This window comes from Pseudonaja textilis, chromosome 5 (genome assembly GCF_049901715.1).
Source record: "Pseudonaja textilis isolate UNSWEBS1 chromosome 5, rPseTex1.2, whole genome shotgun sequence".
NCBI classification, from domain to species: Eukaryota; Metazoa; Chordata; class Lepidosauria; order Squamata; family Elapidae; genus Pseudonaja; species Pseudonaja textilis.
Genome location: NC_141994.1, coordinates 6,209,813 through 6,234,374, shown reverse-complemented (window position 1 = coordinate 6,234,374; position 24,562 = coordinate 6,209,813). Strand labels below are relative to the sequence as shown.

Sequence of the window (24,562 nt, the reverse complement as noted above, 5' to 3'; positions counted from 1 at the left end):
GACAATTCTTGACAGTTTAAACATAGTGACCACCCCCCCAACTAATTAAACTTTCAAACTATTTTCTCAACAAATGCAATATCCACTCAAAAGATTTGCTCATTTTATTGAAGCTGAACTGTCTGTCATTATCCACAATATGAGAACATAAGCATGCTATGATCCAACAAATAAAGGACTTATTTGTTTCAGGCTTTGTTCTCTCAAAAGGCTAAGACCCAATAAAATTGGAAGCATTCTAGAAATCGCATGTACTTCAATTAACCTGCAGGGGGAAAAGTGAAAAAAAAATGCAAAACGCATTTTAAAAGCCAAAATGCCTGCCTCTGATGAGATCTCCCTTGTTTAAATGTGGATTTTGGATTATATTAACTCCTGGCAATTAATTATTTTCTTAACTTAAGCATTTGATAAAGCAGTAACTACAGAATGGAATTGAATTCTACAGTTCATTGACCATAATTGCAGGGTGTATAATCATATATATGATTACTAATCTGAATGGAAGGTGAGACTAATAGGTTTTCTATTTAGAAAACTTAATCATGAATATTTAGCCTCTGCAAATCTGTCTTATAACAACATATCAATATTTCTATTAAGCAGTAAATTTCAAATATGCTAACTCTGTAAAAGTGTTGATTACTTAATTTTGCCAAAAGTATTTACTGTGCATCTATAAAACAGAAATTAAATTCTTGTTAAAGGCCCCAGTCTGTATAAAGAGAATTACTGCATTTAAAGATAAATTTTTCTTTTAAATTAGAATCCTGTTCCATCCCCAAATACCATAAAAATTCTAAGTAAAATTTTTGTATTATTATCTTCAGGAATTTAAAACAGCTGAAATCAAATAGAGAGTAGAGTGATGACACAAATTTAATATGGTCAAATAATTCATAAAAACTGATGTTTAATTAATATATATATATAAAGGTCACTACAATCATTGATCAGAATTCTACTAAAAGAACCCAATAAAAGAACCCAATAAGTTAAACATACATAATAAAATAACCAAAATAGTTGTATCATCGATGCAATTAAATCTCAGAGATTTTGGATTGATTGATTGATTATGTGCTATCAAGTTAGTGTTGAGCTTTGGCTCCATGGTGATCTGTCCCTAAGCAAATACGAAAACTGAGTTCATCCACCTTGCTTGGTTTTCTTCTTCTCTTTCTGTAACGCAGGATCATCAAACTGGATTTCTTTGAGGGCCAGATCAGCATTGTAGTTCTTCATGTGCCAGCCGGGTGGTGATGATAGGGGAATTGAACAGACATCTCCTGCATCACCCTGATAGGCGAAACAGGGTGCGAGGGGGTCACACGTGGCCTTGTCACCCCGTTTTCAGCCTGTAACTCCCTGCCATCCAAAAGAAGGTATGGGGCCCTGCCCCTCCCATGCCACCCCTTTCAGCTGGCAAAGTGCTACAGGAGACTATCCAGGCGTGCCCCATTTTGGCTGTCAGAGGCACCATGGGACAGTCCTTTGCTATTTCTATTCAGATTTCAGATTGAAGCACCCTGCAGGCCAGCTCCAGCTTGTGGGCCTTGAGTTCGATACCCCTGCTGTATTGGAATGTGTGGACGACCTTAGGTATCAGAGAAAGAGAAGCTCCTAGGAGGAAATAATCAGACGAGAGAGGCAGAAGCATATTGCAACATGGAGGTCAGCCGTCTCAAACAAGACAGGAAACATGACCAGATGGGCTAATTTACTTTATTATAAGGCTAAATTAACAGAATCTTGTAAGTTTGAATGTACAAACTTCCTGCCGCCATTTTTAACTCTTAATCCATTAAGGTGGACTAAATTTATTTCTTTAACCCTCCTGACTCTCTTGTCTGATTGGTTTCCTGGGGAGCCTTTTTGCACTCATTCCCCAAGGTCATGCACACATTCCATTACACTGTGAATTGCAGGGCAGCCGATAGTCAACAGAAGTGGCCTGCAGTACAGCACTCTAGCCACTGAGGCATTTATGGGGTCTTTGTAAGGATTTATAAAGTGGTACTAATGCTTCATGTGATTTTGATTCTATGCCTCCATTTATTACAACAAGGATGGTTGTATAAACATATAACCAAAACACCTTTTTGGTGGGCTTCTGTCATACATTGCTGGCTAACGTTTATGTGATTGTCCACTAGAACTCTTCTCTCTTGGAATTACTGTTTTTAAGCCAAGTTTCACCTAATCTGTATTTGTACTTTTGATTTTTCCTGCTTTTCTCCACATTAAATTTCATGTTGTTGGATAGGGCCTATTGCTCAAGTCTGTCAAGATATTTTTTGACCCTGAATTTGTCTTCTGGGGTGTTGGCTATTCCTGTCAACTTAGTGCCATTTGCAAATTTGATGAGTACCCCTTCTATTCCTTCATCTAAGCATTTGTGAAGGTATTTAAGAGAACTGAGCCTAAAATAGAATCTTGTGGTATCCACTGCTTATTTCCCACCATATATGTACCATTAGAGGTTATTCACTGAGTATGGTTTGTAAGCCAGTTACAAATCCATCTTGTGGTGATGCTATCTATCCCACATTTTTCTAGTTTAGCAAGAAGTAGGTTGTGGTCTACTTTGTCAAGTGCTTTGCTGAAGTCTAAGTATGTCCACAGAATTTCCTTGGTCTACTAATTTAGTCACTTTGTCAAAGAATGAAATAAGATTGGCATGAACTGTTGAATTCGAATCAGTTTAAATTTCTAGAGCTAGCTGAATTTCTTCATTATTATTAAAGGAATTTGCTGACAGTTTGGCCAAATATTTACGTAATGTAGAGCAAGGGTGTAGAAATATTTCCTGCATTCCAAAAGAGGAAAAACAAAGAATGAAGGGTTTAGTGACAATCAGTCTAATATCCATAGAAAATAATTGTCAGTCTATAGGAATCTTTAGACTGAACTATGAGTTAAAAGGGTCATAGGACATATCAGCCGCTCCTATGTAAAGTAGACAGGAACCATTAGATTAACTAATTCTATTTTACTGTAAGGCTATATTAAAAGAATCTTTCAAGTCTGAACATACAAACCTCCTGCCACTATTTTTAATTGCTTGATCCATTGGAGTGGATCTTTCCTATGTTTCTTTCTCTGACCTTTAAGCCACTTGGGAACTTTGATCGCTCTGCAGCACCTCTTCTTCTCATTCCCCCAAATCATCCACACATTCCATTAAATTTACATTCTATCTTTCTCATTATTAGTGTGTTCTCTAGAAAGCTAAGTCGTTGCACAATGTGTATAAAATAGGATAATTTGAGTCTGATCATTCGTGCCTTCACTGAGAACTGTGGTTGATTTATTTGATAATCCACTGGTTTGTTTTGCTGGCTTTACATGATGTTCTCCAAAGTCTTCTTCAACACCAAACTTCAAAAGCTTGTCCAGTTGCTTCCAAGTCAATTTAGGCTTCATTATAATGTCATATGGAATACAATTGGTTACACTATTCTGCCATCTCAGTATCTTTTCCATGGTCTTGATGGCTGTTCTACCAGAAGTTAGCCCACATCATATTATTTGATTTCTTTCTCTTTTACTATTGATATTTGATCCTAAAAGGGAGAATCTGGTTACCATTTCAATAGCTTTATTGTCAGTTCCAAGATTGGTTATTGTTTTTATTAGTTTGGCATTTTATTACTAAGCTAGCAGATCTTTTACACTTTTGGGTACCAGATTAAAGCTACTCATATTTTTTTCCAATGTAGTTTCCCCAGAGAATTTTACAGATTGTAAAACAGTCTAACCACAGAAAAAAGCTGAGTCATATTGATCAGCTAGCAGCAGTTATACATAGAAGATATCTGAATGACCTGAAAATTATAGAATTACAAAATGTAGCCCTTGATTCTTATAAAATGTATGTTGCAGTATAACAGGAGACATATTTTGAATTGTCCCTTTGCCAGAAGAGCATAATCAAGTTTTCTTTTCTAAATCTCTCCTGGTAGTAATGCATTAGAATTATATTAATATGTGTTAGGACTAATGGATTTTTTGAAGCTTGGAGATGGTTATTTGACTTAAATATCTCATTGGTACTGTACATAAAAAGGGACTGGCTATCCAGAAATACATCTCTAGGGATTTAATTGCTCTTCCACAAATCAAATTGCTCTTCTATATCCATAATACATTGCTTATAAGTTGACACTGCCTGTCAGCTCTTCAAGGTGAGCCAGATCAGGAAACAAACATTACAAAAATTTCTAGACTTATACTTTATTGATAGCAGCTCTGAGAATACAATATTGAAGAGCTGCCACCATTTCTATTTCTTTCCCTGCTATACCAAAGAAAATCAAGATAGGGCCATTTTCATGGGGTAAGCCCAGATTTTACTATCAGTTATTGCATATTTTCTTTAAGGTCACCTCTGCACTTTTCTTTTCTTTGGGGGGTTCACTATGTTTAAACTGTCAAGAATTGTCCTCAAGGACTTTTAAAAGATAGGCATTCTGCCTACAATCTTTTAAGTTTTTGGTTGCATTTTCCTCACTGTGGAATGCAACTGAAAGCAATTTCATACTCTATTTTTGTCCTTATGTAGCTATAAATGAAATACAAATGAATGGGTTATTTTAACTTGATCAGCTTCTCCAGACTTTTGTAGACAAACAGTCTGTGACATAAGATACGGAGAAAGAGATGATCATCAAAATTCTTGGGGGAATTAATCTTTTTCAAGGCTATTCAAATTATCAATCAAGATCAGAGAGTCCAGGCTTGCAGGAACAAACTCTAATTAATATGAAAGCAATATACATACATTCGTTTCCAGTTTGACCACATCAGTCTTTCATTTGGAAAGACACTCCTTAGAAATTTAGATTGTACTTTCTGTAATCTCAAGGTTGTCTGCATTTGCCAGAGGCATGAAACACTACACAAAAATAATTGCAGATTTTAACTTGTTTTATTTGCTTCTTAATCAGCTGTCAAGCATGCACAACAGGGAATTTGGGAAAAGGTAAAAAAATAAATAATCAGATTTAGTGTAATCAATCTTTGGTGATTTCTCGGTAAAGAATGTTTATAGCTCAGGGTTGACACGAGGGGTCCTCAGTGCTTTCTGATCTTGCTTGTTTTCTTGCAGACATTTCATTACCCAAACTAGGTAACCGCATCAGTGCTAGTAAGGAGTACAGTTTGCGTTCAGTTTATATTCCAGTGGCTTACCTAGTGTATTGATGAGGATGGTCTTAGAGGTTCTTTAGTCGAACTGTTTGCTGTTGACTTCTTTAGAAGCTTCTTGGCGTATTGTTTAATTGATTGTTGGTCCGGAGTTAATCTCTGCTGATCTGGGTGGATAAAAATGCCAAATCCAGTCTGAACGTTTGGCTGCCTGTCTGATGAACCAAAATCAGGAGTTTCCGTGCTAAAGGTAAAAGGATTCTATGAAACAAAAATGAAAAGTATATAATTAGCATGATTCTTCTTATTCAAATGTTACAGTGAGTTAAACAGGAAAGTATAGTAGTGCAAAAGTGAGCTAACCAAGTCATAAACTTCTTAACGTATATAATTTAGATAAGCCAAATGTGATAAATCAAGAAATCCCTTTGGCTTGAGGCTATGTTTTTTTCTTTTTTACGTCTTACAGAGAGGTGTTAGAAATAAAGAGGAAGAAGAAAAATGGGGAGATCTGGTCCACTTAGGTTAATATTGGGACCTATTTGGAAAAAAATATGAGTCAAAGTAAGCTGGATATGTATATTAAATAAATGCCTTGGGTATGACAGTAGGTTCTCTGGATTTTAATTTTTTATTTAAATTAATAAGGAATAAATAAATAATTATTAGTGTAAATAAGGGCATAAATTGTATCAGTTTAACTATTGGCTAAAATGAAGTAAACATCTAATGGAAAATAGTAAAGTTTGGTGCATATATAAAAAATAAAGTGAGTTTTTCTTCTTTCCATTATGTAGAATCATCACACGAATATGGTTGTTAACAAAGGAAACATAGATAGGACTGAGATAGTAGGGATCCATAGAACATGCAGTACAAGTAAATCCAGTTGCAGAAGAGAAGTTCTCGGATTTGCAGTATTCTTTCTTCAAGATTTTTTAACAGAGAGTTTAGGGCAAGTTGTAACTTAAAACTCTTTATTGCATCAATAATTTTCAATAGGTCATTCTCACAGTTCCACATTTTATCTCTCCACTCCTCTTCTGACCCCTTGCACTACCTGTCTCCTTCAATGTCTGCAAGGGCTTTACTACTACAATTCACTTGTACCAATAGTATGTTAAATGTCATCTTTAAAAACATTTTGTTCTTCAGGTGCCTTTGTGGGGAGGGCAAAGGGCTTCACTGGGAAAAAGGAAGCACAAAGTGATGCTTGTATTTCTCTGAAATGTCACATCGTGTTGGGATAATTAACTTGAGGCCACCAAGGAAAATATGACTTGGACTCCATACTAGAAAATGCCATCACAAGGTAACAGTGGACACCTATAGCCTCTTAATTCAACACGGTAGGCTGGCTGCTAAGGTCATCAGCTAGGGGCCTTATTTGGCCTAACCCCCGCTCTTCCTCTTTTTCCAATGTCTCCGTGTTCAATTCATAACATTCTTAAATCTCCCTGGCTTCTATCCCCAACAGAGTAGTTTTCAGATGCAATGGATCTAGTGAACAGCATCTAGAGAAATGTTTTTGAGAATCAAACATAATGTACAACAAATATTTTTCATGGCCATAGGTACTTTCAGATATGCTAGAAATGCAATTTGAAAATACTTTGACCCAAACTATAGTGACTTTACAAGAGCAAAAAAAAAAGTATTACTGTTTCATGCAAAATGAAAAACTACAAGCCATATTTCATATATCACTGCAAGAAAATGCATTGACTTCCATACTTCTAACTTTAGATCAAAACCCAAGATAGCATGTGACTCTCAGTCATATTCCTAACTATAACCAGTAAGGCTTTAAGGCAAATGGCTCACTTATCACATAGCAATTTCTATGCTTGTGTAACATGGACACTTTTGTGTGAAAATATTTTGTTTCTACAAACATCATAACTTATATTGATGAAGATGGGTTTGTGTGGTTGTTTAAGACTATAATGAGCTAAATGTTATACAGAATACAATTTTCCTCTTCATTTACTTTAATTTATTCTAGTTGTAAATGCAATCACTTCCATGATTACGGAATAAATATCTCTGTAGGATCAATTAGTACACTTCAAAAAATAGAACTAAGAATTGTTTAATAACTAGGGGCCAATTTTATACTGGTAGATCTCTGCATTAGTTTTCATCACACATTTTAGCCCTAATGACACATCTCATTGAAGTTTACCCCATGAGCCCTTTTATATTTTATAAGATATCATAATTCTAATGCCGCTGTGATCCTTAAGTCAATTCTCAGTGGATTACTCTTCTGCTTAGGCAACCGTTACTAGTATTGTCCAGAAATATTGTTCCAAATTTCCAGTGTTTTTTCCTGGGGAAATAGAATTTTCTAGGACATTTTAATACATTTTAGGATTGTACAGAATTTCTTCTGAAAGTGTTTCCGAACCTTTTTGCTATTTCAAAGTGGTACATGATATTGTGGATATCATTTGTCCTACCGTTCATCTTTTTATCACTCTGAAAATCCACAATTCACAATGTGGAAGTTCTGGGTGGGGACGAATATGGTCTGATGCATTCCAGAATGGTAAATTGAGAATGAATGCAAAAGAAACAAACCAACACAAAAAATCTGTCTCCTTCTTAATCACTTGATCAATTTGTGTTCAAATTACACAACATTAATTCAATTGCAATGCATTTTTAAGAATCAAAATAAAGTAGTAAATTACTAGATTTATTTGAAAAATCTTGGCTATACACTGTAGGTTTTTCAGAAAAATCTTATGCAAAATGTATTACAGTGCATTTTCCAAGCATGAAGTTTTATTTCAAGAAGTAATTTTTAATATTTTAAACTCATATAACACAAAACACCCTGTTTGTATCTACGTTTGCCAGTAATATTAATATCATCCTTGATATAATTATCCTCCAAAACACTTAAATATTTCCATTTGTCAGTCACAATGAAGGATGCAGTTTTTTAAAAGTGGGGACAAATCACCACAGCTATAAACAAGGCAAATGTTCTTTCTAAAAATCTGGCAATATCAAGTTTCTGAAAATATACAGATGATATACAATGGGGATACTATAAACAGTGAGTAGTCTGTAGCTGAATAAAACAAAATAGAATTTGTTTAATTACAACTGACATTAACTAGCTCATATAGATTCATGAAAGTGCTAAACTTCTATATGCCTGTTAGAAACAGATGAAACATTTTTATCCCTTACAGTGGCAATGACTGAGAAGGACTACTGTAGGTAGTGAGTCTGCATAGCTTAATCTATATATCTTTATAATTAACAAAAATATACACTAAGAGTTAAGGGCACTCAAATAATTTATATGAATAGTTGCCTATAGTGAAATGCAATGCATGCTCAATTTGAACAAGCTCTTTACAGTTTCACTACATATGCACAAAAGTTATTTGTGCTAGTTTAATCAACCTAGCAATCCATTTCTCAGTTTTGATTATCATTAATGAAATGGAGATACTCAAAGAATGGCAAAGTAACAGAAGGAATAGTGTGTAATAAATGTTAGAAAAAACTAAACAAAATAAAAAATTACAACATAAACGTCATTCATTCATTCATTCATTCATTCACACATCTTGATATGTCGTAACTCTCCAAAAGAAATAAAATAACACCTTCTATATTAAATTTTCAGCACCCAACCTATTAATATTTAATATAACGCTTTAAATATCTCAGAAACAAAATATTTAATTCTTGCTGATGGACAAACATTCTCTACCTTTCTTTACTCATCTTTAGATCAAATACTTCCTTCAATTTGTTCACTTGTGCATTTTAATTAAAACTAGTGGGATTTAAGTTGGGAAAGATCATAGTAATTCTTTGACATTAAAACCAGAAATCTGTTAAAAGTAAGTTACAATCCTTTGAATTACAGCTTTTGCAACCTTTGGCATGAGTTTCAACAAAAATATCTAGACAATTTTGTCAAAACTGGGAAGCTAAAAAAGTTTACAACAAATAAGTTCTGCAATTGGCCACTATGAAGATGTACCCTAACTATTGGTTTTGCATATTAAAAAATGGCATGACAACTCACATCTGGATTGTTGCCAAAAAACAATGGATATGAAGCCATAAAATATGAAACCATGTACCCATAAAATTATTTTACTTACTCGATAAAATATCTATGCAGGAGGAAGTTATTAAGAAAATTATGGACTGTGCTGAAATGAGTAAATTGACATTTGAAATTAGAGAACAAGAAGATAAACAATTTTATATGATATGGGATTTGTTTTACCAATGGTTGGACAAAAAGACATGGTAATGTAATAGACTAGATAATTTTGCAATAGAAGTTTAATAGATTTATATAAAATATAATATAGACATTGGATGAAAGTATAATGTAAATTTTAAAACAAAATTTGGAATATCTCGTATACAATGATGGAATAAATAGTTTAGTCACGGATGATTAATAACTGATAAATATATAAGCATATGTCAGTTTGACAATGTGAAAATTGATATAAACTGTGAGTAATGACTACAAAAAGATAGCAGAAAAGATTTGTAACCAACTGACACACTGTATGTATGTAAAATGGAAGATGGTTTTATGTTTTTTATGTTTTGTTTGTATATATTTGTCTTAAAAAATAAAAACTTTAAAAAAAAATTATTTTACTTACTGTTTTGTCAATGTTCGTTTTCTAATAAAAGAGAAGTTCTTTCACTATGAATCTTTCCTCCTGTATATGAAAGCCATATTAGGTCTCCAGAGACCTTGATTAAATTCCCTATTCATCCATGAAGCTATTTAGATATCTCTGCTTCATCATTCTTGACTCTGTTTTACAGAAGATAAAAGGATTGGTCTCATTCTGGAGAACACTCTTACAGAAAGATGGGTGGGAGACCTTTTAAGAATAGCATTTGTGCCCCCACTATCAATGCTCACTGGTAAAAAAAAAAATCAATTTGCTTGACACCATGAAGCTTTTCAAGATATGGCAGTCAAAGAATATAGGGGACTAATTGTTTCCTTCTAATCTGCCATCTCATTGACAATAGATAATTCAGAGAAAATATGTAACTGCAAGGAAAAATAAGGCAGTGGAAATCATCCAAAGAGAGAAGCCCTGTGAAGATGCATGCTGACAAATATTTTGCATGTCAACTTTTCTTAGGAAATCAGTCGTTCCCTTTGTTGTAAAGCGGTGGAATAACCTGAGGCGAATTCGGAGCGAACTTCAGCTTTTACTTTATTGAAACAATAAAGGGTTGCCGCGGCTGCTGCGCTAACAAGGCAGCCAGCTGGTGGACAACAGCTGATGCCATTTGACAGCTCCCTTTTATAGCTGGCTGTCAAACGGCATCAGCCAATAGGAAAGGTCCGTGTTCCCGCTGGAAACACGGACCGGAGTGAAGACTTCAGCTCAGTCTTTTCCGAACGCCACACCTTTCCCTTCATATAATGGAAGAACACAATTCCTAGACAGTATTCCTTTCTGCTCAGTATGCAGCCTTAGAGTCAGGAATATTACCATGAGGAGAGATGGGTGAAGCAGAGTTGGGGCATGACAATCACAATCACAATTGACATTGTAGCAAAATCTCAAGAGCCTACTTAACAATCAATTAAAAAAGAATAATATGACAATACTTGTTCTAGTATTATCTCCTTTAGAGTTAAATATAAAGATTTACTTATTTTTGCAACTATGTAGGAGGTTTTGATTTACTTTCCAGATTAAATATTTTTTTAAAAAAAAAAAACATTCTGAAATATTAATGACTGTCTTAATGTGTGTCTCCTGTTGGATGCCCAGAAGAAAGCAGATTGATGAAGAAAGGCATGGATCATTGACCACTGCTCTAGAAGTTCTTCTCAATTCAAAAGTGCAATCAATGTTACATTAACGAATGTACAAGCATAAACAACCATGACATCCTACACAAATGAACTGAAACACTCTTCTTCAATAGTCACACTGTCAAATCTAGGAATGCAATTCTCAAATTTAGAAAAATATAAAGAGCTCCATACGTATTATGGAAATGTCTGTATGTCCACATATATATGTCTTAACACACATCCACAAAAACATAAAAATATGTACAAGAGTTCCTTATTAGAAAGAATGAGGATCAAGATGCGTATCATTTTTATGCATATCCTTTTCAGAAAAATGTTTCCAAAAATACGAACAGATCTAATTTAAAATTATAAAAATAGAGAAACTAGAAGAAATCCTTGACTTACAACTACAATTGAGCCCACATTTTTCTTGTTAAGTGAGATGTGTATTAAATGAGTTTTGTTACATTTTGTGACCTTTCTTGCCATAATTGTTAAGAGAATCATTGCAGTTGATAAATTAGTAAGATGCTTGTTAAGTGAACCTGGATTCCCCATTGACTTTGCCTGTCAAAAGGTTGCACATGACTTTGGGACACAGTAGTCGTCATTAATACGAAGCAGTTGCCAAACATCTGAATTTTAATCCCATGATCATGGAGATGCTACGAAGGATGTAATAGTGAAAAATGGTCATAGGTCACTTTTTTTCAGTGCCATTGTAACTTTGACTGGAACTGTTGTAAGTCGAGAACTAGCTGTTCTAGAAATCCCTAGCCAACATTTTTTTCTTCCCTCTACTGAATTGTGCATCCTGCTTTTGGCCTATCATTTGCTTTGGACATGAGCTTTCAAATGGATCCAACACAAGATGGTAGAAAGAGTCAAACTTTTCAAACTAAGATGTATAGATTTCAACTCCCAGAATTCCACAACTCAAATGGCTGAAGGATATTGGGAATTGGGAAAGTCCACATATCCTAAAAAATTTTGAGACATAGAACCAAATACTGATCTGAGAAAACTCAGAGAATACTTTGTCCCTTTCTGGCAAACAGATCAAAAATGCCTTCCAAAGTCATCATTTTGATATGTCTGAATCTGCTTTTCATTTCTCAAGCTTACACATAGCTTGGCATTATCTTGTCCAATAATGGCTGTCCTGCTGCTCTTAAAAGATTGCCCTTTGTGACACCATCTATAACCTTTCTCTCTAAGAGAAGGTACTTTGCAAATGTGGCCTTTCTCTTGAAATTTTAGCCATTGTAATAAATCAGAGATTAGCTATTTTTTCTAGCACCTCAAATTTCTTGAAATAACCAAGTCTGGTGAGTTTTTAGGACTCTTCAGCTAGAATCTAATCAGATCGATTAGAAGATCACTGAAATCTTTTATTTTAGAGATTTTTTTAAAAAAAGACCTTTTCAGACAAAATTAATTTTGGGAGCACAGATACAACAGATGCTGTGGTACTTGCAGGGACCTGCTGCTAATCTTTTTTCCAGATGAATGTGTCTGGGAATACATTAATGTTTTATGCATCACCAGGTGTCCATTGATGTCTTTTTCTGTGTTTTCCCGTGTGACAGAGAGTAATAGATGATGTCATGCCATTTGATTACTGTCTGAACTGTAGCTGTATATGCAGATCTTCAGTTGTTGCAAAGGTTTTTCACATTAAAGAGAATAACTAACTTGACAACCTGAAGTTCTAATCTGATTTCAGATAGATGTATCTTGATTATTAAGTTATATGCCTCCATCACATTCAAATAGATCTGGATTTCTTTTCTATACAATGTTAGGACAAAAAAAGGTTAACTTCTTAAGCCAATTTAGTATATTTATTTTTTAGAGTTTTCCTGCCTTAATTACATATGTTATTAATTTATTAGATTTGAAAAAAGCAATAATATTTTATTTTAATTTGATAAATACTTATGCATGGCTTATTCAGACACAGAAAAATAACCCATGGCATTATAGAAATTAAATTATGTAACTTGCTTTATTACTGTACTGCAACAAGTGAATTTCAGGCATAATGTTAGAAATAAAGTAAGTTATATAGTATTGATTCAAGGGCAAATTGTATATTTCAGCTACACTATGGTAACAAGGCTGTCCAATTTGTTACCAGATCTCTTTTGCCGGAAAAATAACAGATTCAGTGAGGCCTCATGATTATGGGAGAGAAGCTGAAAACATTTTTACCTGATGATAACATCATTTGACTCTCTCTCTTCAAGATAGCGTACAATCTTTTCTTTTTCATCTAATTACATTATTAGTTCCCAGAAAGGAATGGATCCATTCCATTTCCATCTTGTTCCCTTTTAAGCTGTGACTGATAAAACATTATATAAAAACTACCTAAAATACTAAATTGGCTCCAAGCTATTCAGTGGCTCGTCCAATCTCAGCACATTTATGAAAGAAAGATTAAATGCTCATCAGAAAATTTCTTTTACCATTCCATACCAAAAGACCAATCTCTTGATGGTTTTACATTCTATATCAGAATAACCATCTTTTGGTGCCTTGAATAAATCCAGATTAAACTTGTACTTCCATGCCACATTCTGTAATTCAATCAAACAGGGAAGCATTACAGATTCAGATAGTCTTTGATGTATGACAACAATTGAGATGTTGTCATACAATTGAGATGTTGGACAAATTCATATGTGCAAGACAAATGTCTCTAACAGAGGACTAGCTCATGTAAGTTACTGAACTAGCAAATCAGGAACCGATATCGTATGAAGAGACTCTCAACCATCAGTTCCAGTCAATAATATTTGTGATACATTTTTAAATATTGTTGACTGAGTTTTATGTTTAATGTATAAAAGAGATAACAACAACAACAACAATAATAATAATAATTCAAATACAGACGAATCATCATTGGGAACACAACATGACAGATATCACAGATGTTGAAAATCGCAGCATACAATTTATTGACTCCAGAGTCAAAGAAAAAGAGCTGGAAAAAAAATCATAAAACGTCACAACCTGGCCATCGAAACTACGTGATTATGAATGAAGCATGTAACAGTGATACCCATGCTCATCGGGGCACTTGATACCATGACCAAGAATTTTACAAAATACATCAAGAAATTGCAACTTCTTGCAATAACACCAGTGGAACTGCAAAAACCTCTGCTATTCGGAATATCATACATCTTAAGAAGGTACTTGGTTGATACCCAGGATGCTGACAACCATCCGTATCAACTATCGGCGCCAGTCAATGATATTTGTGATATAATTTAAAATGTTCAGTTGATTGAGTTTCTTGTTGAATGTAATAATAATAATAATGATAATAGCTTTCTTATCTCACTAACTTTCATTCCAAGCATTTTTAATAATGCCTAAAAAGCAAGTATTCTATTATAATGCATTTTTTCCCCTTTTTCTTCAATACTGGAGGAAATCAGGCTCCATATTTCATGCATCAAGCATCTGATTTATCAAGTCCTCTGAACTCTAGTCATAGGCTTGTTGTACTGCAGGGGTGTCAAACAGGATTTCTTTGAGGGCTGGATCAGCACTGTAGTTCTCCTCTGTGAGCTGGCCATGTGGGGCAAAATGGAATAGATGCCCCCTGAAGCATCCTGCCTGCCAAAATGGGGTTTCGGGGGCCAACATGCAGTCCCTATGTACCCATTTTTGGCCTGGACAGCTTTCTGCAGCACTCTGCTGGCCAAAACGGGGTGCAGGGAGTCATGCACAGCTCCCCCCATGCCCCATTTTGGCCAGCACAATGCTGCAGGAAGCCATCCAGGCTGAAAACTGGGTGTAGGTTGGTTGTGTGGTCCACCTGTGCCCTGTTTTGGCTGGTAAAATGCTGCAGGAGACCATCCAGGCCAAAAATAAGGTGTGGGGAGGCATGCATAGCCTCCCATGCCCCGTTTTGGCTGCTACAGTCACTGCAGGCTGTTCCTTTGTTATCTTTAGGCCAGCCCTGAGGGCCACATTTAAGCACCCTGTGTGCTATATTCAGCCCATGGGCCTTGAGTTTGACACCCCTGTTGTAGTATTTAAGGCATCAGACTAGAAAGTGGAAGGCCATGAGTTCTAGTCCTGCCTTGGGCAAGCCAGCTGGGTAACCTGGGGCCAGTCACTTTCTCTCAGCTTTAGGAAGGAAATGAAATCTGCCAAGAAATCTGCAGAAACATGTCCAAATAGACTCCAGGAAGTAACATAATTGAACAGAAGGAAAAATAAGTTGGAGCAATAACTGCATTATAACAAGTAGTCATGAGGCACATCATGGTATGTGATATATAGCAACATGATAAAGTTGAAAGAGAGGTTTATTAAGACAGGAAATGTATGAGGGACATGCCATTAATTTCTCTCTAATTAACAATCTTATTACAAGAATGAGAAAGGGAAGTTTCTCTAATGGCAATTTATGCACACTGACATAGGTGGGATAAGTAACAAGCAGCAAATAATAGATGGTGACCCAAATTTAAAAAGTAGGATTATTTATGTCTCTAGCTCTCTCACCCATGCATTATTCTCTTACAAAGACCATAAGACAAAACATATTCATAGGTTTCAAGTATTATTTTTTTTTCTGGGAGAGCAATCTATAGCACAGAAGTAAGATGTGGCAAGCAACGTATCTTCAAACTGTTGAATGCAAAGTTTTGTGGAAATATTTCTGAGCCATAAAATAACACCAAAGCAATCACAGGAGTGGATACTTCTGTCCCTGAGCCAAAAGGTACATGGAGTGTAAACTGAAAAGTAAAATGTAAAAAAAAAAAAATGTGAGTGAATAGTTGAAGTCTCCACAAAGCCCTCACAGCCACCCCATGTCAATTCTTACCCCCTCAGGACTAATAAACTCAACCTAAGGTCTACTTTATTTTTAGCACTGCTTTAGCCCTTATTCTTGTTATGCCTATGATCCATCCTAAGAGCCCTCACATCCAATAGTAAAGTGATTTAAGCTTGTAGATTTCTGGCCAAAAGCACAACTGAAAGAAAATGGGCTGAAAAAGAGTTTTCATCTGCCCTACAACTCACAAGATCGACACCTCCAATGTGGAAATAGTGTTTAAAGATGATCATGCTTACATGTACCACAAAAGGCCCAAGGACTGCCTTCAAAGGAGCAGAAATTTAAGGGCATGCGCAAGTAGATAACATTCCTGTGTCCCCTAGCTACAAGTTTATATATGTGCAGAAATTGCCACTTTTCCTTAAGATTCATTTTAAACATCTCTCTAGTCTTGTCAGAGACTTGTTTTTGTCTTCTTGTCATCTCTAAGTGTATCCACAGGCTAAGACAGTTTTAGACCTTTTAATATTCGACCTTGAGCCTAGTATTCTTTTTGGCCGTTTTTCAATCCACTCATGATATGATCTCTTTCCTTGTAGTCCTCTCCTCCTCCTTCTCTTTCTGAAAAAAAAAAAGAATACAAAATCTTGGAACTGAGAGTGGAATTTCCAACCCTCATTTATAATGAGTTCACTAAGAAGGGTTCATTCAATTTGAAACCTTTCTTCCCAAGTGTCTTGCCCCTTGGCCCAAGTTTTAGATTACAGGATAAGAAGCCAGTGGGTTCTCCTTCTAACTCTTAGTCCCATCTATTTTTGTGGCGTGATCGTTCACAGGAAGATGCCAAAATCTGATAGCAGAATAATAAAAGGTCAAGTGGGAATGGCAGAGAAAATGAAACATAAAAAGGTTTATCATACTTGGCCTTTCTTTTACCCCCTTTGGTTATGATTTCACCAATGGCTGAAATATTGGAGATAAGATTCATTTTAAACAATCTTGCTGCTTCCCCAACCCCTTTCCAAGCCAGCAACCGAAACTTTCCATATGCTATTGGAAAACATAATCAGAAATAGTCTCCCCTGGAGACTTTTAGAGAAGTTGTTTACCCAATTTCTTTACCTGAAAAAAAACGTTCTCCAGAAGTTCAAACAAATATTTGAACTTCTGTGGGGCTCTAGTCTACGTTAGCTCAGATGGTAGATCTGAATCATATTCATGCTTTCAACTAGCACATATTTTGTTTGATTCAAACTAGCACCAGGAACAAAGAAGGGAGAAAAACAGAGCTTGTCATTGTGCAGGTTAACTTTTCTTTTTATTATTATTCTGTGCCATTTTTTGCCTCTTCCTCTTCATCATCTTCCTGAATCTTCCATTAACTGAAAAGAAGAATAAAGTATTTGTATCCTTCTCTCGCTGCTTTTTCTGCGAGGATAAATAATTTATCCATTTCAAAACTGATAAAAAATTATGTCTCTGGAGTACTTTTTCCATAATCCTGAAATGTAAGCATGGGAAAAAGTTTCCTTTTCAGCTGAAACCAAAAAGTGGAGAGTAGGCTGATTTTTGACAAATTAAAACATGAATTTTTAGGCAATATTTATTAATAGTTTAGTATTTATTAAACTAAAAGACATAATATAGGTATATATATATATATATATATATATATATATATATATATATATATATATATATATATATATATATATATATATATATATATATATATATATATATATATATATATATAGGTGAAGTGCGTAACTGTCATACTTGCAAATTAATCTTTCTTTGAAAGATCCATATATATATATATATATATATATATATATATATATTATATATATTGCATCTTTCTTTGACTTAAAAAGAAAATTTATTTCTTCTTGGCAAGCCTATTAGATATGCTATTGTTCATTTTATAAGATTTATATATTCAGATACCTGAAAGTTGCAAAATAAGAAAAACATATGGATTTTCCCAGAGGGGAAAAAAAAAATTAGTCAAAGAAATTATTCTGCAATAGTATTAGATCATTTTGCACAATATATTCATTATATTTTCCTTGACATTTTGAGAATGATTTCAGTATATTGTAATTATTTTCTGATCACTTGGACTATGCAAAACTAAAATTGAGCAAATAATTAAAATAAAATAAATGGAATTGGGAGGGAGAGAGGAATAGACAGACTGTATGTGTTTTAATTATTTTTGTCCACTGCTTTGGGACAAATAGAGAAAGAAAGAAAACAATATGATAAAGAAAAAGATAAGAAATATGTAACAAAGTGATTTCCAATTTTATTGCAACAAGTGTAGAGAAATTTGTCACTCCATGTAGGGTTACAAACAAATACCTTTTCATTCCATATCCCATTCTGTATCTATGAGCAAATCCATAAAACATCAACTTTTTAATCATGGTTTCAGCAAAAAGTCTGCAAAGGGTTGCCAGAACTTTGCAAATAAATGTCTTATTTTAACCTTGATCAGATAAATCAACTCTGCACTTCTTCCTTTTACTTCTAACAGGTTATAAATCTCTTTAAGTAAAGTCTTAATCTTTAGTTCATTCAAATATTGTCAGCAGGATTTTATTTCTCTTCAGTTCTTTTTATCCCACTGCACAGTATTCTTCAAGAGGTGAACAAGTCTTTTATATATCAGATAAGAGACTATTTCCCAAACCATTCTCTTGATTTGTCATTTGTATTTCTCCTTTAATGTATAAAACTTCAGCCAGTTTCTCTTGTATATCCAATAAAGCATCTGTTTCCATATCATTCTCTTGGCCAATCATTTGTAATTCCACTTTTGGTACTTTCTCTGTCTTGTCAGACAAAATTTGCTGCACACCTGTCATTGCCTCATCGACATCTTTTGGACTTAATCAATTCAGAGAATTGACATAATTACTGACACTATTGATATTGTCCCAGTAAACCAATACCCAAAGCTGGTCTGTATTTTTTCCCTTCTACTTAGAATCTTTAGCCCACTCTAGTCTCTAGTTTCTAAAATCATACAGTTGCTGATCGTGAGAACCATATGGTAACTGCAAATTTATTTGGGTTGGAATCATGTAAATCCACCATCTTGTATTAAAAATAAAATCTCCAATATTAAAGAGAAAACCATTATAAACCCACTTAATTATATCCTGAAGTTACTAATATGAACTGAAGCCATTAACAGCAGGTTAACTGCAGTTTTTGTTAAGTTTCATTAAATTTTGTTGCAGCAGAAAACAATCTGAAGTAAATAAATTACTACTGGAATATGAATAATCCAATGTCCACAATTATTAATTTTTAAGTTTACACTAAAATATGGAAATATTTTATATATAATTAATCATTGAGCATTATTGATTATCAAGACTACATTATTTTTCTCATTACATCATAGTTCATTGTAGCTTATTCAACCACTAGTGGTTCTTTTCTTGTTATTGAGATCCTGAAAAGTTAAATGATCTGTAATATAGGAAAGAATTAAATAATTCAATACTGTTAAACATCCAACTGCACAATACTGGACTAAAGTTAGTTAATTAGCCTTGGTTATAATTCATCTAAAATTCTAACTACAGAAAGCTAGCAACTCTCACTTCTAACTTACTTTCAGTGACCTGTAGATCAGGGGTCTCCAACCTTGGCAACTTTAACACTTGTGGACTTCAACTCCCAGAATTCCCCAGCCAGCATGAACAGGGCTAGGGAGAACTTTCAGGTCAAAGAACAAGAATAAATTTTTAGGACCTCATGGCCCATCTCTGGTTGGATTTAATACCTTCTAGAGTAGGGTTCTCCAACCTTGGCAACTTTAAGACTTCCTCAGCAAAGCTGGCTGAGGAATTCTGGGAGTTGAAGTCCACAAATCTTAAAGTGCCCAAGGTTGGAAACTCCTGCTGTACATAGAGTGTATACTTTGGAGATGAATTAAATATTGCCTTATTAAAAAGCACTTGTGAGGTAATTAAAACATATTCTGGGTAAATTGTTATGTTTTTTTATAGGAAATTTATTGATCAAATTACAGAAAGACCTTTTACAAATGGAAATAACTATTATAACAGTATGTCAAAAACTGTCCTATCAAATAGTTTTTCATTTTCCCTTGGAGGTGTTGGTGAAATATACTGTCAAAGCTGTCTTTGACAAAACCAGCTATGATAGAAGAAACACGTAACATTCCAGGTATTCATTCCACATTTATTATTATATCTCCTAAGAAGGAAATTCACCTAGTTTGATCACAGTAAGAACCAGTGTTCACTTTTTCATACTCCTCCAAAATTGATTTGGGGTATTATTGGCCATCATCTTTCATGGAAAAAAAAAATAGGATATGAACAATACACATAACTAAAAAATGGTATAGAGCCAGAAAATTCCACTAAAATGTTCATTGTAAAATAGCATGATAACAAAATAAAAATCTAGTAGAAGAGATTGATAAAATTTAAAATGCCGGGGAAACATCTCACGTTGGGGATCTTGGGCCACAAATAAGAAAGGATGAGCTTTGCAAAATGACAGGTCTTGTTTCATGAGATCATTGTGAACACGTCAATATTTTTCATTGTGGCTGCATTTCTGGGAAGAAGAGTTTCATCAAAGGGACACCATGGTAGAAAATAACTTTGGATTATAATATCAAAAGTATTATGTCACATAAGTGAATGTAGCATGCAGTGCCATTTTTACTGATGGCAACAGCATGTCTTTGGAGCATCCAGCAAGCATCTTTTGCAGCTGGACTAACTTGTGATTCATTAGGAAGAGAGAATAAGAATTAAATTTAGAATAATCCAGGCAATGCAGGAGCTCTGCCCTGTACTGCTTCTTTCCCACCATCTACTCCATGCACTGTGTAGATCTATTTATCTAGTACCTTAGAGGTAGAGATTCTTGATTCAGAATACAACTGGATTCATGGTATTCAACAAAGTGCTATGATTTGTATTTGCAAAAAAAAAAATAACTTGGCAACCATCTGCTATTATTTCTGTAGAGTAAAGAAAAAAGACTAAGGGAAACTTGGGAGCAGTTGGAATTTGGAAGGAAAACAGACAGTTCTGCTTTGTGTACACCAGTCCAGCATCGGCAACTTTAAGACTTGTGGATTTCGGTATCCAGAATTTCCTACCTAGCCATATTGCAGTTTATTTTATGAATGAAAGAAAATATACATGTCCAAGGATAATGTTGTAGGATCCAATCTGGGTCAGTTCCCAAGACCAGAGCCACATGAAGCTTGACATAACCCTAACCCTAACCCTAACCCTGTGCTTTATCAGTTGCTGGAACCTCTGAGAATGGGTACCCCTGTTGGGGCATTACATACTCCAACTCTTAACAAGACCTTTGGCAAGGACACTCCCGTAATATCTCATTTGACAAACACAAGAATATCTCTGTACATCTATATATGCAATTTCACAAAGACTGCCACTTTAAGTCATTACCTTCAAGCATCACATCGTACCAATCAAATTTCTTTGAAAAGCCCTCTTGGGCCAACTCAACTTAACATTCTTAGAAATCTTAAACACATTTGCCTAAAAGTAAGTGCCATTGTTCTCCATAGAGTTTATTTCTAAGTAGATGTTAATAGGATTGAACTATTGTAAAAGCACAGGATCCGTTTAAATTCTGATCACCCTGCTTAAGAAAGATAAATTGAAATTTGTACTAAGAGAGCAGAGGAACACTGATTTATGAAACGTAAGGGTACAGATATTATGCATTTATCTTTGTGTTCTACAGAAACAAGAATAGCCAGGATCCAGGGACTTAAATGTAAAAGAAGGCAGAATTAACAGCATTTCTTTAAGGGTGCTAAAATAAAATATTAGGTGGCAGCCACTACAAACCTCTATTTCCCTTTGCAGAAGGCAGAAAGTTGCACAGAAAGCAGCTGGTGACATTGTACTCACTGCTTCCTGAAGACTAATTGAGAATGATAAGGGGGAGAAATTTTTATGTAATATATAGCTGTACACATTTCACCCCAGATGCTCATCAAACACATCTGCTCTTTGATGCCAATAAACAACCCATCTTCCAAGATCCTTCCTTCCTCCAAAATTCATCAACAGCCTGGAAGACAAAGAGACATCAGGGAGGTACAAATCTGAAGCTTGTTGCTTCAATTACAAGTCCGTTCCCTTACAATTTGAAACACACCATTAGAGGTTACTCACTTTACCGTTCCCAAAAGGAAGTCCATTCACCAGCTGTACCATATCCTGGTATTCACATCATGCTAACTAAGGCATGTACTGTAGCTGTAATGGTGTTTTCTGCAACCTTGAAATTTGATTGTTTTTTCTCTCTCTCTCTCTCCTGCCCTCCCTCCCTCCCTGCTCCTCCCCCTCCCTCCCTCCCTCCCTCTCTCTGTAACTTATTAATTTGTTGCTGGTATTGCTCACATTGGGAAAGGAAAAGCATTTAAATAATTTTATAGCAATGTTCTGTGTAATACATACATTTCCATAGTTGTGAAACAAGGTAATAGGGTTTTCTATTTCCTGCTAAAATTACCCAAGCTGATAAATATTTAAGGAATTATAAGGACAAGTTGAAAACCTCACCAGACATGACTTATTCAGCCTGAATGAAATGGAACAAAAATAGAAATCCTTGAAAGTTATGAATATGTTTTACATGCTTTCTGTGGATCAAATTAGGATTCAATATTATACCATAATAAAGAACAGGTATACTTCACTGAAAGACTCTGCTTTCTCTTCCTCCTCTTTATTTAGAGTTTGGAAAGAAAATGAAAACTAACTAACACAAAATAAAAAAGAAAGGAACAAAAGACTTCTGGTTTGAGCTTCTTCGATGATGGACTGAAATCCACGATTGTGTGCAGTTTCGATCCATGCTCACCACCGGAGCGCCCTGAGCCAGCTGGATTCAGGGCAAAGCCACCACCTAGAGGTGGTGAAGATGGGGGAGACCGCCAGCAGGGTCGAGGAGAGCTGCACCTCTCCTCCCCAGCTGGCCATTACTCCCTTTCCTTTCCTTTCCGGTTGCAGCGGTGGTCAGAAATGGCCACCTCAAAGAAGAACTCAACCGGAAAAGAATGTGCAGGAGGAAGAAAGTTTTGGTTGACTAGGTTAAACTGAAAAAGCAATAACATAAGGTACTCTGGAATTTGAACTATAAAGAATAACATTGTTCCCAAAGGAGATTTTGAAGTGGCAAAGGAGAGAGGAAAGGGAAAGGATTTGGGCTTTTTTTCTTTCCTTCCTCATATTGACAGCTAAAATATTTAAGTAAGAAACTGACAAAAATCCACCTTGACATCAATAGGCATTCAAGTTGGAAATAAAGTGTCAAAGGGATAACAAAAACTTTTGGATATTCAAAAACTTTTAAAAGAAGGAAAGGAGAGAAAAGGAAAAAAACAAAAGGGTGGGATCTGGAAAAATGGAGGTGACCACCTGGAAGTAAAAGGAATTAACAGTGAAACTTTAACAAGATTCCTAAAAGATACATTTCAACTGAAACTTTGTAACAAGATAATAGAGACCAAGGAAGAGAAAGTGGAAAAAAGAAACAAGAAGAAACAGCTTTGGATTATTTGGATTACTTGGTGATTTTTGGTTATTGGACTTAATTGACTAAAATCAATCGGGTGGTTGTTTAAAAGTGTTTAAAATGGCATCACTCTTGGAGGAACTGAAAACAGAACTTAAAAAACAGAAAGAAGTTGCACAAGAAGGAAGAGGTTTTTTTGGCTTCATATTTCAATTTTTAGAAATGGAGATCTTGAACTATGAGAAACAACAAGAAATGCTGTAGAACAAGAAGGGTGGGACAAAGAAGAAGCCATCTTTAATGACCAAGTAATTCTATGTGGGGGAAAAGAAGGAAAGGGGGGAAAGAGAGTGAAAAATTTAAGATTTGAAAAAACAACCAAAAAAAGAGAATAGCTTGAAAAGTACAATATTAGGAAGAAACAGAAGAGAGGATTACAGAAGAGAGAATTAGAATTAGAGAGACAAGGGGTCAAAAAGGGGAGGGAGAAGAAGAGGGGGAAGAGGGAAAGGAAAAGAAGTTATAAAGGACATAAATAAGATATAGAGAAACAGGGAAAACATATAAGGATTAAAGGTATAAGCCTATTTAGAAGACATAGAGATAATGGGTGAAAATGTAATTGAAAGAGGAATTCTGCAAGGGTACATAAGATAGTATTGTTATATTAGAAATAGAAATAGACTTAGAAAATATGAAACAAGTGTGATTAAAATGATAGATAAAATACTTATTGTAATGGAATGGAATATTTGTTAATAAATAAATGAAATAAAGAGAATGAGAGAAGGAAATTAGCAAAGGATGGGAACATTTTAATTATTATTAATGATTTATAAAAATTTAAGTAAAGAGAAACTTGAAAGAAATATGAAAAAAATTATGGAAATATTATAAATGTTCCTAAGGAAGTATGATATTCAACTGAAAAGAAATGTTAAAGATGTTAAAGATTACAACTAACATCAATGATAGAGCTGAATTGGAATAGAATAAATATTTTATTTATTATTGTTATATATATATTTTCTCTGTAAGAACATAGTGTCTATTTAAGAATATACCAAGCAAAATTTGATTGGAAATTATGTGCTATATTGAATGTTATAATTGTAAAGGCATAAATTGAAGTTTAAATAAGAGTTGAATGGACAAAATTAAAATATACAAAGGTGTTATACTCCAATCAGTAACTACAAGGGAAAATTTGTTTA

The 24,562-nt window shown here is 34.6% G+C and overlaps 2 long non-coding RNA genes across 4 annotated transcripts in view; one reads left to right on the top strand and one right to left on the bottom strand.

The window, feature by feature from the left end:
* LOC148125519 (uncharacterized) overlaps window positions 1-24,562 on the top strand; it is a 121,481-nt gene that overhangs the window by 319 nt on the left and 96,600 nt on the right. The gene's annotated exons all lie outside the window — the stretch shown is intronic.
* Window positions 4,944-22,116, bottom strand: LOC148125520 (uncharacterized). 3 transcript variants are annotated; one of them, XR_015743987.1, is made up of 4 exons: window positions 22,004-22,116; window positions 21,670-21,899; window positions 16,320-16,406; window positions 4,944-5,409 (listed from the first exon to the last, which is right to left on the bottom strand). It is a non-coding gene; the product is annotated as an uncharacterized LOC148125520 (long non-coding RNA). The 3 variants fall into 3 exon arrangements; XR_015743988.1 differs by lacking the exon at window positions 4,944-5,409 and adding an exon at window positions 13,899-15,741; XR_015743986.1 differs by lacking the exon at window positions 16,320-16,406 and having other exon boundaries at window positions 21,674-21,899.